This window comes from Rhinoderma darwinii, chromosome 1 (assembly GCF_050947455.1).
Source record: "Rhinoderma darwinii isolate aRhiDar2 chromosome 1, aRhiDar2.hap1, whole genome shotgun sequence".
Taxonomy (NCBI): Eukaryota; Metazoa; Chordata; class Amphibia; order Anura; family Rhinodermatidae; genus Rhinoderma; species Rhinoderma darwinii.
In genome coordinates this window covers 12,137,024-12,151,970 of record NC_134687.1, presented here as the reverse complement: position 1 = coordinate 12,151,970, position 14,947 = coordinate 12,137,024, and the positions used below count along the sequence as shown (strand labels likewise).

General features: G+C 42.4%; 1 long non-coding RNA gene across 1 annotated transcript in view; it reads right to left on the bottom strand.

The window, feature by feature from the left end:
* Positions 1-2,618: 2,618 nt before the first annotated feature.
* The window catches only part of LOC142715219 (uncharacterized), a 29,714-nt gene continuing 17,385 nt past the window's right edge, over positions 2,619-14,947 (bottom strand). The window contains exon 2 of the long non-coding RNA XR_012870826.1: positions 2,619-2,803. This is a non-coding gene — a long non-coding RNA (uncharacterized LOC142715219). The remainder of the gene's footprint in view (positions 2,804-14,947) is intronic.

The window sequence follows — 14,947 nt, the reverse complement described above, 5'->3', positions numbered from 1 at the left end:
CGGTGTGGGGGCAGCGTCTCCGCCTCTTTCTTGCTGAAGACGTCCGAAAATGCAGCATAATGGCCAGGCAATCCTGCCAATGACCGAGGCAGAGGAGGCTGAACCAAACGAATCTGTACCAGGAAACGGTTGAGACACTCGGGCCCCACTGGAGAACCTCTCCTGAATTCCAGTTCAGGACTGGGGCATGTAGTCGGGTCAGGCCCAGCAGCACAAGATTGACGGCTTTAGCCAGGACAAAGAACGAGAGGAGCTCGGAATGGAGGGCTCACACTTGGAGCCTCAGCGGCTTAGTTACAGCTACAATCGGGTCTGGCAGAGGTAGTCCATACACAGATGCAACCATCAACTGCCTCGCCAGAGGGGTTGTGGGCAATTGGAGAAGATCCACCAGGTCTCTACGAATGAAATCAGCAGCGTGTCCAGAGTCCAGATAAGCAGAGACCCGAGACGTTTTTTCGCCGGACATTATGGTCAATTTAGACAAAAGTCCTTCTTTACCCAAGGTTGTCTCTCCCACCAACCCTAGCCTCTGAGGTTTTTGGGGACACAGACACACAAGATGGCCGCCGAGGCCGCAATATAGACAGAGTCCCGTGGTGCGTCTGCGTTGTCTCTCCTGGGCAGACAGCTTAAAGTAGTCCGTCCTCACAGACTCTTTTGAAGGATCAGCATCTGAGAACAGCAGGGGTTGCTGCAAAGTAGGAACCGAGCTAGGGAGTCCCCCCTCCCGACGAGCTTCTTGGAGCCGTTGTCGGATCCTTATATCAATCCGGGCGGCCAGAAGGATGAGGTCCCTGCCAGAATGTAGCCACCAGGGCCTAATTGTTCCACAACAGTTCTTCCGCCAGGGTTTGGAAGTGGATTGCTTACTTGCCCGCGGAGGTGTCTTCCTGGTGTAGGTTAAGCAAGGAGGTGGCTGCAGACGAGACTCGTCCAAGCTCCTCAAACACCGTGCAAAATGTCCGTAGGAACCCCTGGAAGTCACGGGTCTCTGGTCCTTGTCTCTCTCAGATTGGGTTCACCCATGCAAGGGCCCTGCCAGAGATGATGAAAGCGACCCTTGCCCAATCAGACGAAAATGCCCTTGCATACAGGCTAAAGTGGATCTGGCACTGGTTCAAAAATCCACGACAGGCCCTCACGTCTCCATCATAGCGGTCAGGAAGCGGCAAAGAAAATCGGGGATGAGCACTGCCAGGAGGTGTAGTTGGAGGATCTGTACTGCCAGGAGGTGTAGTAGGAGGAACGGCAACTTGCACCTCCAGCCGACGTGCAATAATGTTCAATGCCTGGAGGAGTTGGTCCTGTCGAGAACGGAGGTCTAGCATATCCGCCTGCATCTCTTGTGACGTCATCATGGTTTTGGATTGACCAGAGGGGTCCATGGCCTTAGCTTACTGTGACGTTGGGTACGTGGACCCACTGTGCTGTACAGCCGTAACGGTATGGCAGCTGGCCAACAGAACACAGGCAAGTCTATAGTTTGTATAGGTGTACCTGTGTTTGCTTCAGACAGTAGCGAGGCAGGCTCGGAAGGGACTTAGGCAGCAGGCGGACACCAGGCATGGTGTAACAGGACAGGCGTGGTATACAGCACAGCATGACTTCAACTCAATACGGCACTTGACCAGGACAGCACGGGATACAGGTTACAGGTAGCAGGAACGGGAAACACTGGAAACTGGATGACACTAGGAGACCATTTGCAGAGACAAACTAGGGTAACAACAACAATGCTCAGGCAAGGCAGGTAGGGCCTGGGCCCCTCTTATAGTCCAGGGTGCTCATGGGCTAATTTTGTACTTGTACTCAGGTGCGCACACTGGCGCTTTAACAGCAGGCATGAGCGTGCACGCGCTCCCTACGGGATCCGGCCGGGAGAAGCGGAAGTGAGAAGATGGGGGCCAGCGCTCACAGATCCATGGCTGCGGCCGTCAGGTGGTGAGTGAGCCTGACGGCCTGCGGCCATGGGCATGACACTGTGTGACTCTGCTTCACCATCTTCAAGACGTCATCCAGGTCCTGAGCGCGCTAGCAGGTGACCTGTGTCCAGATTAGCTCTTGGATTTATAGTTTTATACGGAGCGTTACAGTCACATCAACATTCTACACTCTTGCCACAGAATGAATATGAGCCAGAATTAATTCAGGCATTTGCTTCCATATGAGAATGAACCCCAAGAAATTCTAAGCTCTTGCTACAGCATGAGAATGACCTTGGTGTCCGATGACCTTGGACTGCAGAATACTGGAACATTCCCGAGCTTGTCGCAATAATCAGTCCCTGAGTTTTTTGGAATGAAATTTAAATTGCAGATTATGGATCCCACAGGAACTGCAGGCAGAATTTTATGTTAAGTCAAGGCTGATAAACACATCATTTGGATTATTTAAATTTTGCTGTATTTGTATTGAACATAAGGAGTGATCGCCATTAAGACCATGTTTCCATATAACTCACAATCCCGACATTTAGACTTTTGCAAAGCAAACACTTTTTTTTTTTCCCCATGGAATGTGGCAATAAATTCCGTTTTCGAATCAATTTCTTCCAAGAAAACTAAACACATGATGTAAATATTTCTAATGGTAGAAGATTCTCGGAGCTCGTGAAATACTATTATTTATGTGTCGGGGATGAGAACGTTCGCCATTGTTTATTGTTTCAGCCATTAACGCCAATAACATTAAATTCCATCTCCAAATCGCCTTGTGAGGGCATGAAGAGCTAAGAGAGCGGACCCTGACTCTTCATAATCTTCTTCTTCGTCACGTCTCTCGCTCTGCGCTTATTTATATTCTGTAAGAAAAAGAGAAAAAAGTAAAAAATAAAAATGCAGAGAAATGCAGATATTATTTCTCCAAGCCATTCACTGCCTTTTAAAGAATGACAATTCATTTTTAACCCTTTAAATGTCTTTAATTCCTTTCCGATCTCCAACGTATATACTGCGGACTGAGGTCGGGGGGGTGTATGGAGCGGGCCCACCGGGTAAAAATGGTCCATAAAACGAGCACGTCGGCTGTACGTTATAGTCGACACTTCAGTGTAACGAGCGGGATCCTGCTTGTTTAACCCCTTGGATACTGCATTCAATAGTGACTGCGGAATCGAAGCCGTTAGAAACGGGGGAGGCCCCCTCTGATGTTTCATTGCCCCCCCCCCCCACGGCGCAAAGGAAGGAACCCGTCAGAATCACGATATACAGCTATACATTAGTATTGCAGTATATTGTGCAAGCGATTAGACTGATCGCTGCTTCAAGTCCCATAGGGGGACTAATAAAAAAGAAGTTAAACACAGTTAATAAGTTTTTCTAATATATAGTATATAAAAAAACTTTAATTATTAAAAGTAAAATAAAAAGTTTCCCATTATCTCCAATAAACGATGTAAAAAAAAAAATAATAATTGAACATAACTGATCTGTAAATGTCTAAAGTAATACAATATAACATTCATTAATATTTAACCCGCACGGTGAACGCCGTAAAAAATGTAAACGCCAGAATCGCTGTTTTTTGGTCACCTCATCTACCACAATAAATGGAATAAAAAGTGATCAAAAAGTCTCATGTAGCCCAAAAGGGCACTAATAGAAACTACAGCTCGTCCCGCAAAAAAAATAGCCCTCATACCGCTCAATAGACGAAAAAATATTAAAGTTACGTCTCTCAGAATGTGGCAACAAATTTTATCATTAACAATAATTTTTTTCCTTGTAAAAGTAATAAAACATAAAAAAAAAAGATATAAATTTAATATCGCCGTTATTGTATTGACCCGCAGAATAATTTTAACATGTCGTTTTTACTGCACGGTAAACGCCGTAACAACTAAACCTAAAAAGCAATGGAGGAATCCAATTTTTTCCAGTTATCCAGTACATTATATATCACAATAACTGGTGTCGTGAAAAGCTACAACTCATTCTGCAAAGTTTGGCCGGCCATGGTCATCCTCTGAAAAAATCAGTTGATCGCCATGATGGCTCCAATCTTAATGTGGTTGACAGCCCCTTAAAATACCTTCTTCCCCAGGGGGAGCTTCATTCATGCAGATTTTTTATTGTTAGGGCGGGTTCACACATGGCGGAATTGCACTTAAATTCCGCTGCGGACACTCCGCAGCGTTAATCCGCAGCGGAGCCGTTTCTCCATTGACTTTCACTTTAATTTAGCAGTGTTCGTTTACACGATGCGTACAATTCCGCTGCGGAGCATAGGCTGCGGAGCGGAATTTGGTGTCCGCAGCATGCTCTGTCTGTTGCGGAGCAGTGGCGGACTCATGGCGGAATTTCTCCATTGACTTCAATGGAGATTCAAAGTTCCGCAATGAAGTCCGCAGCTGTCATGCACATGTCATGTGTGGTGCGGATGCGTCTTGCTTTTTTTACTTGACATTTCTTCATTCTGGCTGGACCTATGTATTTCTAGGTCTACAGCCAGACTGAGGAAGTCAATGGGGCTCCCGTAATGACGGGAGCGTTGCTAGGAGACGTCAGTAAATAGTCACTGTCCAGGGTGCTGAAAGAGTTAAGCGATCGGCAGTAACTGTTTCTGCACCCGGGACAGTGACTACCGATCCCAATATACATGTATCTGTAAAAAAAAATGAAGTTCGTACTTACCGAGAACTCCCTGTTTCTGTCTCCAGTCCGGCCTCCCAGGATGACGTTTCAGTGTAAGTGACGGCTGCAGCCAATCACAGGCCAAGCACAGGCTGCAGCGGTCACATGGACTGGCGCGTCATCCAGGGAGGTCGGGCTGGATGCCGAAGGAGGGACGCGTCATAAAGACAACGGGCGGTAAGTATGAATTTCTTTTACTTTCACTAGGGAAAGTGCTGTCCCTTCTCTCTATCCTGCACTGATAGGGAGAAGGGAAGCACTTTTCCTGCAGTCCGCAGCAGCTAGTCCGCATCAATTTTCTGCACATTTTGTGCAGATCCGCAGCCGTAATCCGCAACCCGGATTAGGTGCGGCATTGATGCGGACAGTTGCGGAGGAATTCCGCCATGTGTGGTCATGCCCTAAAGGTACTTTTACACTGGCCCATTTTTGTCGTAACAGCGTGCACCGATCAACGAGATCACTCGATCACTGCGATCACTCATCCCCATGCATTTCCATCATGAGGGCAGCACAAGATAAATGTGCTGCCGATAACGATAATATTTCCTGCTGCATAAACAATACGATCAGCTGATTAACGAGCGTCTGCTGATCCCTGTTTATACACGGCAATGATTAGTAACAAGTGTTCTGTGAACCCTTATTTGCTTGATAATTGGCCCTTGTAAAAGGGCTCTATGTATCTATTTTAGTAAATACTTGTATTCCCTGTGAAATAATTCTGGAACATCTTTTCTCAGACGTTTCTCAACAATGTTCCATTCCTCTGTTATTCCTCCTAGAATTCTTTGAATAAATTGACAGCTGGGTGTTGCCAGTTGGGGGTGTGTCCCTACACAGACTGTCACAGTCCAATCAGTGCTGACAGAGAGGACACACCCCTTTGACAAGGGGAATGGTAAAACCCGGTTGTCAACGTATTAATACATTTGTAAGAGGAATAACAGAGGAACGGAACAAAGTTCTAAGAAAATATATAAGATCTAATATGTGACTCTTCTATATAACCTTTGGTTGCTTTGATTCAAGTGAATAGGAGAAGGCTGTAAAGCTGTGAACTGTTGCTATGTCTCTGTTTTTCAGACTGTAGCTGGGAAAGGAATGAAGAGGAAGAAGCTTGCACGAGCGCCACGGCCACGTCAGACAGCTGATCGGTGTTGGTGCCGATACTCGGACCCACATATATCAGAAATAGGCTGTTATATGCAGGGCCCATGTACTGAAGGTGATGCCAAACTAGGGGTCCGGGGGTAAGGCAAAGTTATATGATGCAGCTTCTGTCTCCAGATCAGGCCTAGCCTCTCCTGTTCTACCATACACCTGATGTCGGTGTTCCCTCCTATGTGTAAATCAGCTATATGTGCGTGCCTTGACTAAGCCCTGGCTCAATGTGACGTCCGGCCCTTTGATATAGGATTGACTGTGACGGGGGGACAATAGGTAAACAGAACACAAAGTGAAACATTGCACCAAAAATGCAAAGTGTGAACTGGACTATGACTTCTAACTCAAAAACTCCCTTTGTCTAATATTACATTTTGTAGGACTGAGTGCTCAGAGCCAATCAGAGGTCTCCAATCTAATGCTCCTCCTCCTTTCCCATCATGCTGTTTCAATAATGAGGCAAAGATACTGCAGCTGCATCCCCCTCCTCCCCCTCCTCCAATATTACTCACTAGAATAATTTCTTGGAGACTGTGAAGGTTTGTGAATATTTATCAGAGGGCCTGATGGCCGGAAAAAGGGAACTACAAGCTTCTGGAAGGGGAGAACAATTCTATCCCCCAACCCCCCACCGATAGGAGATATTCAGGAGTGATTTTGCCGTATATGTGCAAATACTTTTTTAAAGATCAGTTCACACGTTGCGTAAAAACTGTGGATTTTCCGCAACGCAAAGTGCTGCCGTTTTCCGCAGCGGACACTCCGGGTGAAAAACAGCACCACAGTTTGGTGCGTTTTTTTGCCCGGAATTCCCTGCGCCGCACAGGGCGGATACGCTGCGTATGTACTTTTACGCAGCGTATCCTCCCCGTGTGAACCTAAAAGTGCATATGTTTTTGGAAACAATTTTAGCTCATAAAAGAACTGTGTCATTGTCCTCTCCACATCGAGCCTCGAGATTATTTATAATCCATCAGCGAGTATTTTATATATATTCCCCTGAACAATGCTTCACCTTGGCTCATGGTCTGGTGGTGGATTGAGACATGAAATGGAAAATGACAATTTCTCCCGTGTGAATCATTCATTTCAGAACTCCCACCCACTCACAATCAATGTGCCCATTTTCCTATTCATTTAAAGCACAGGCGCTCGTTGCTGAGCAGCTTTTTGAGTCTTGGCTCTTTTTGATGCCAGGTGAAAATTTTGCAGCATTAACTTATATATCAGCAACACACAATGTGAGACATTACTCCAGGGTGTATATTGTGTATATTGATCACTAACGCTCAGTTCATCCAGGACAATATGAAGAACGGTCACAACCGCTCCAGTAATGCTACACTTCATTATATTACATCTTTACATATTGATCTGTTATTTCCTAATCATAAAAAGTGAAAAATATAAAAAAAAATATATAAAAAATTGTACAAAAAAAAAACAGAGGTCCAAATACATGGAAATAAATGCAAAAATTCTGCCTCTCTGCAGTCACCACTAGAGGGAGCTTAAGAGCTTTCTTATTATTTATCTCATCCCGATCCAGCACCGCTCTCCCACTGCTAACAGCCGCCGATCACCTAGGATCTCCTTGACAACTGTACCACTCTGATGACGTCACACCCAGCGGCAGATTTGAAGGGACATTCTGCTTGTGACCACTGCCTGTCTATTAATGTACATTCCTTACTAGTAGCAGGTTTGTACTCGTCTTGATCCTGACCCTAGCTTTATCTTTGGATTACGCCATCTTCTCGCTCCTTCTATTTTCTGACCTGGTACTTGTAGTTTGACCTCCCTGTTATTGACCTCTGGCTTGTCTCCTGGTAACGTCTCTGTCTCCTCTTCTGGTTTGTAATATTATTGTCCGCTCTCCTGTTATCAATCCCTGGCTTCTGTCTGACACCGCTCCTGCACCAGCTCAAGACGTTCCCGTAGCGAACTCCGCGTCTCGGTTTAGCCTAGCGTCATAATTGTTCCCCACAGAAATTATAGGGGGCAGCAATGAAAAATGATACAATTTTCCAATATTCTTTCTGTATGAAGTACTTGCGGTTTTTAAGATCTCTGCTTGCTGACGTTCAATAAGAACTTTTATTATTTACTTCCTTTCTGGTGACGGTCACACAGATGGAATTTTGAGGCAGATTTTTCTGCTTGCAAAACAAACTCAGTGTGAACAGGGCCGTAGCATGATACATTGTACACACACACACACACACACACACACACACACACACACACACACACACACACACACACACACACACACACATTGACAATGGACAGAATTGTATCCACTAGAAGGAAACAATGAAGGATCTTACTGACTAACAACAAGCAGAGATCTTGAAAATCGTGAGGAATAAGTAAGGAAAGTATATTGGAAAATTGTATAACTTTTAAATATACAAAAAATAACATTAATTTGCTTAAACTGGACAACACCTTTAAAGAGGACCTATCATTAGGTCATATAAGTTGAACTGTTTAACTAAACTGAATAGCCATGTCTCCATGATTCCAGCACTATTTTTTTCCTGGACCCCCCCGTTCCAGAGATATGGCCCACTGTTGTGTTGGCTCCCTATATGAAAATTTTCTGTAGTTAGCCAACAGGGCGGAGCTAGCTTCCCTACCTCTGATGCTGACCAATCAGAGTAAGGCATTTTGAGGGTTCACATCCTGTTGGCTAACTACAGCAAATTAGCATAGAGGGAGCCAACACAACAGTGGGCCATATCTCTGGAACGGAGGCGTCCAGGAAAAAAAAGAAAAGAAGCACTGGAATCAGGGAGACAGCGCTATTCAGGTCGGTACAACTTATATGACCTAGTGACAGGTCCTCTTTAACATATCGTCGGCTGGCAGTTTCAACAACAGAAGACCATTGGAATATACTCATGTCCGCTAAGTGTATTTTGAGAACAGGCCACTAAAAGTGGACACCTTAAAGGGGCTGTCAGGATTAGAATTAAATGGCTGATTTCTTCCAGAAACAGCGCCACCCTTGTCCAGAGGTTGTGTGTGGTATTGCTGCTCAGCACTATTTACTTCAATGGAATTGAGCTTCAATACCAGACACAACCCATGAACAGGTGGTTGCGCTATTTCTGGAAGAAAGCAGCCATGTTTTTCTAGTCTTTGATCGCCCCTTTAGGTTTATTAAAATCATTGTTTGGTCCGATGAATCCTTATTTCTGCTGGACAACGCAGCTGCAAACTGGAGAGGCGATACACATGGGCTTTCTTCATACTCCTGGAGGAAAGCCCCGATACGTCATAGGATTTTTAGTATTTTTATATACTTGCTTATCATGTGCTTTTTTGTTTTTGTGTTTTGCATCGCACAAATCATTTTATCTAGACCAAGAATAAGGCTATGTGCACATGATTTCTTTTCAGACGTAATGGAGGTGTTTTACGCCTCGAATAACGCCTGAAAAACCGGCTCCATTATGCCTACAAACATCTGCCCATTACTTGCAATGGGTTTTCCGATGTTCTGATCAGACGAGGTGTAATTTTACGCGTCGCTGTCAAAAGACATCTCGTCAAAAGAAGTGCAGGACACTTCTTAGGACGTTTTTGGAGGCGTTTTTCCATAGACTCTATTGAAAACAGCTCCAAAAAACGGCCGTAAAAAACGCAGCAAATACCCGCGATAAACGCAAGTTGCTCAAAAAACGTCTGAAAATCAGGAGCTGTTTTCCCTTGAAAACAGCTCCGTAAATATATATATATGTATATATATATATATATATATATATATATATATATTTATATCAATTCATGTTTTATGTGTTTTCATGCAACTTTGAAAATGACTTTTAATCAAAAATGTTTTTAAGATAAAGTTTCTATGTATCCTGGGTAGATAGAAGCTGTGTCGTTCTCTTTTAGCCGATTTAGTCAGTTCAGCTGAACTGACGGCTCGGCTGAGATCGGGTCCTGCGTATCTCTGAGGGTATGTGCACACGTAAACTGCATTTACGTCTGAAATTACGGAGCTGTTTTCAGGAGAAAACAGCTCCGTAATTTCAGACGTAATTGCTCGTCCTCGCATTTTGCGAGGCGTCATTGACGCCCGTAATCTTGAGCTGCTCTTCATTGAATTCAATGAAAAACGGCTCAAATTACGTCCAAAGAAGTGTCCTGCACTTCTTTGACGAGGCAGTCAATTTACGCGTCGTCGTTTGACAGCTGTCAAACGACGACGCGTAAATGACAGGTCGTCGGTGCACAGTACGTCGGCAAACCCATTCAAATGAATGGGCAGATGTTTGCCGACGTATTGGAGCCGTATTTTCAGGCGTAAATCGAGGCATAATACGCCTTGTTTACGCCTGAAAATAGGTCGTGTGAACCCAGCCTGACACGAAAAAAACAGCTAATATTTAGCAAATCTAAGTTATGAACAAGGATGTGATTGTTGTTAGCTGGATCCTTTGTGTCAGGGACATGCAGGACCCAATCTCAGCCGAGCCGTCAGCTCAGCTATACTGACAGACTCGGCTGAGACAGAACAATACAGCTGTATTGTAAAAAGTAAAACAAAATGTTAATAAAAGTCAATTTGAAAGATGCATAAAAATATATATATTAATTTAATTTAAAAAAAAATTACTTACAAAGATGTACATAGCCTTAAATTGAGAGGTTACGATTCATACAATATGTAGGAGCACCCAATGGAAAAAGTTTGGATATACAGATTTCACCAGAAGAAGGATATTCACACACAGTCCAGTTAAATACCAAAATATAATTGCTATAAATTGTTGAACATTTTTGAGGGACAGTAAAATCATCCTTGAGTCTGAATCCCAGCACTCTCATCTCATACTATCTCATTTTAACTGGTTTTAAGAATGTGCAGTACTTACCATAAGAAAATGCTACTAGGGTACCTGTGGACGAAGGGGGATCACTGTTTGTTGGGGTTTTTAATATTTTAATACCGCTTGACGCATTATTACATACATGTACGTGATAAGCATCATAAGGAAGTATGGAGCGCGCTCATGGGCTGAGCGCGCTCCCTATGCTGTGGGTGTCAGCTGTGTTTTACAACTGACACCTGGGACGAAGGGCCGTGAACAGCAATCACAATGTTCCTGGCCATTTAACCCCTCAGAAGCTGTAGTCAATCGCGACCGCAGCATCTAAAGCATTGAAAAGAGGGGGCGGCCCCCTCCTACATCTCATTGACGCCCCCACACAGCGATCGGGGCTTGTCATGGCAGTCCAGGGGCCTAATAAAGGCCCCCAGGGCTGCCTTTTGTCTGCCTCTGTTAAGCCCTGTCCCTGGCAGGGCTTAGCAGAAGCCTGCGAAAAATGACGATATACTGCAATACATTACTATTGCAGCATATTGTACCAACGATCTAACGATCGCTGGTTCAAGTCCCCTAGGATGGCTAATAAACTGTGTAAAAAAAAGTTTAATAAAGTTATTAGTAGTAAAAAATAAATAAATATTAAAAGTTTGAAAAAAAAAACTTTCCCCATTTTTCCTCTAAAGTAATGTAAAAAAATAAAAAAATAAACAAAATTGGTATTGTTGCGCCCGTAAAAGTCTGAACTATTACAATATACCATGTAAATCGCATGGTGAACGACGTAAAAAAATGAACATTTGAAACGCCAAATTTGCTGTTTTTTTGTCACCTTAGCTCACAAAAACATGTAATAGAAAGTGATCAAAAAGTTTTACATTCCAAAAACATGGCACCAAGTTTTTTGTTTTTTTAAAAGTAATAAAATATTAAAAAAACAATATAAATTTGGTATTATCGTAATTATATTGAGTCACAGAATAAACTGAAGTTGTCATTTTTACTGCATGGTGGAAGCCGTAAAAACGAAAACCAAAAAACAATGTAGGAATTGCTGTTTTTTTTCCAATTTCAGCCTGCAAAGAATTTTTTTTCAGTTTCCCAGTACATTACATGGAACTATAAATGGTACCAAAAGAAACTACAACTCCTCCTGCAAAAAACTAAGCCCTCACATCGCTCTATTATAAAAAAGTTGTGGTTTGGAACACGTGGAGTGAAAAACCAAAGCGAAGAAATTAAAAATTGCTCGGTCCATAAGGGGTTAATGGGAGGTGATAGCCCTGAAGATGTGGTCTCCACTAGTTCTGCAATGTAAGCAAACTCAAAAGTCAAAAAGTACTCATGAAGATGGGATCAGGGCACCAGGATCTCTTGTTAGGGTATGTGCACACGGTAGCAGGCTTTTACGTCTGAAAAGACAGACTGTTTTCAGGAGAAAACAGCTGCCTCGTTTCAGATGTAAATGCTCCTCCTCGCATTTTGCGAGGCTTCTCGGACAGCGTGAGCAGCAAGCGAAGTGAACTAGCCGAGTCAAACCAGGAGATGAGCGAGGTACAAAAACACAGAGCAGAAGAGTGGTCAGTAAAGCCAATGTCAATGACAAGCAGAGGAACAGTAGTTCAAGAAGCTGCAGCAGGGCCAGGAAACCAGCAGAGAAGAATCACAAGCAAAGGAGGAACAGGAAAGGCAGGTATAAATAGACAGAGGGCGGGAGCTAGCTCCGTCCAGCCAGGCTGTGATAGGCTCTCCCACTCCTAAACCTGACATCCTGGGTGGTGGAAGATGGAGTCAGTCTCACAGACATAGAAGCAGGTGCAGACTGATTACCTATGGGCGTCGACACAGAAGTTGTGTCTGGCAGATCCTTTACATCATGGAACTTCTTTTGAGGAGGCTGTATTTTTATGCGTCGTCATTTGACAGCTGTCAAACGACGACGCATAAATGACAGGTCGTCAGCACAGTACGTCGGCAAACCCATTCAGATGAATGGGCAGATGTTTGCCGACGTATTGTAGCCCTATTTTCAGGTGTAAATCGAGGCATAATACGCCTCGTTTACGTCTGAAAATAGGTTGTGTGAACCCAGCCTTAATGTGATGGTGTCAAGCAGCTCCTGAAAGTAGCCACATTTTTATCTTTGTTCTAAGATCACTTGTCTTCTATGAATGACATTGTCTGTCTATAAAAAAAAATATTAGAGACCATTAGTCATGGACACCAAGACAATACTGAAATCTTGAAGACCGGGTGTAATTTTTTCTTAAATATTTTTATAGATTTTTTTTTTGTTTATTTTTATAGAATTTTTGGAGATTTTTGTTGTTTTCTTTTTGTAAAATTGTAATTAGTGTATGAGTGTAATTAGTCACTGTATATAAATACATGGCTGTACGATGGAATATCTTCAAGATGACAATTTACTGAGATGTAGTAGGATCTGCAGTAATGGCTGGTGATGGTTCCCGTGTCAGGCTCGGCTTCTAATGATTTCCAAGAATCAAAATGAATCACTCATTTGTTTTGGAAGGACAGAAAAACAGGAAAGAAACGTGTTTTCCTGGTGACAGTAAAAGCAAATGATACCGTAATTAAAAAAGGGTTAAAGAAAGCAGAAGCCGCTTCTTAGCCTCCGGGGCATTGATAAATTCTTGTTTTTTTACTTTTCGCTTTTAATAGGCAAAACACTTAAGAACATCTCAAGGCAGTTATTTGTGTCAAGGCTTCAATGTGTTTCTTTATTACTTTGATGGAAGCACAAAGATGGCACCTCAGCTACTCTGGAGAGTTGTTGTAGCAGTCGGGGAGCAAAATGGATGTTTGAAAGAAATTAAAAAGCTTTAAATGAATCAATGTCACCAGTGGCACATGCCCTTAGTCTTTTGCCTAATGCCCCTAGATCACTTGGTGCCAGCAATCAATACATACAATTGTATATCCCTCTGCCAGTGGCTCCTATGGATAATAGGAGGGAGAGGAACTCGGAGGCCTCTAAAGGGATGATAGCACCATTTTTGTTTTTTTACAATATGGAAACAGTATATTCAAGAAAGATATGAAAATACTCTGACTACTTTACAACCATATCTTGCAGTAAGATCATAGTTATAGTCATGTATATAGGAAAAGTATTATAGTAGCTATATTCTTGGATATAGGGGCAGTAATATAGTAGTTATATTCTTGTATATAGGGGGCAGTATTATAGTAGTTATATTCTTGTATATAGGGGGCAGTATATAGTAGTTATATTCTTGTATATAGGAGCAGTATTATAGTAGTTATATTGTTGTATATAGCGGGCAGTATTATAGTAGTTATATTCTTGTATATAGGGGCAGGATTATAGTAGTTATATTCTTGTATATAGGGGGCAGTATTATAGTAGTTATATTCTTGTATATAGGAGCAGTATTATAGTAGTTATATTCTTGTATATAGGGGGCAGTATTATAGTAGTTATATTCTTGTATATTGTTACAGTATTATAGTAGTTATATTCTTGTATATAGGGGGCAGTATTATAGTAGTTATATTCTTGTATATTGTTACAGTATTATAGTAGTTATATTCTTGTATATAGGTGGCAGTATTATAGTAGTTATATTCTTGTATATAGGGGCAGTATTATAGTAGTTATATTCTTGTATATAGGGAGCAGTATTATAGTAGTTATATTCTTGTATATAGATGCAGTATTATAGTAGTTATATTCTTGTATATAGGGGGCAGTATTATAGTAGTTATATTCTTGTATATAGGAGCAGTATTATAGTAGTTATATTCTTGTATATAGGGGGCAGTATTATAGTAGTTATATTCTTGTATATAGGGGCAGTATTATAGTAGTTATATTCTTGTATATAGGGGGCAGTATTATAGTAGTTATATTCTTGTATATAGATGCAGTATTATAGTAGTTATATTCTTGTATATAGGGGGCAGTATTATAGTAGTTATATTCTTGTATATAGGTGGCAGTATTATAGTAGTTATATTCTTGTATATAGGAGCAGTATTATAGTAGTTATATTCTTGTATATAGGAGCAGTATTATAGTAGTTATATTCTTGTATATAGAGGCAGTATTATAGTAGTTATATTCTTGTATATAGGGGCAGTAATATAGTAGTTATATTCTTGTACATAGGTGTAAAGGCAGGGGAGTAGGGAAACAGACAGTGAGCCCTAAACTACCCCCCACTCGGTCCCTGCCTACTTGCAACGACCCGCCCTAGGCGACGGGGTACAACTGGGCGACGGTCCCAACGCTCAGTAGGTGCACGACAGACAAACAGACAA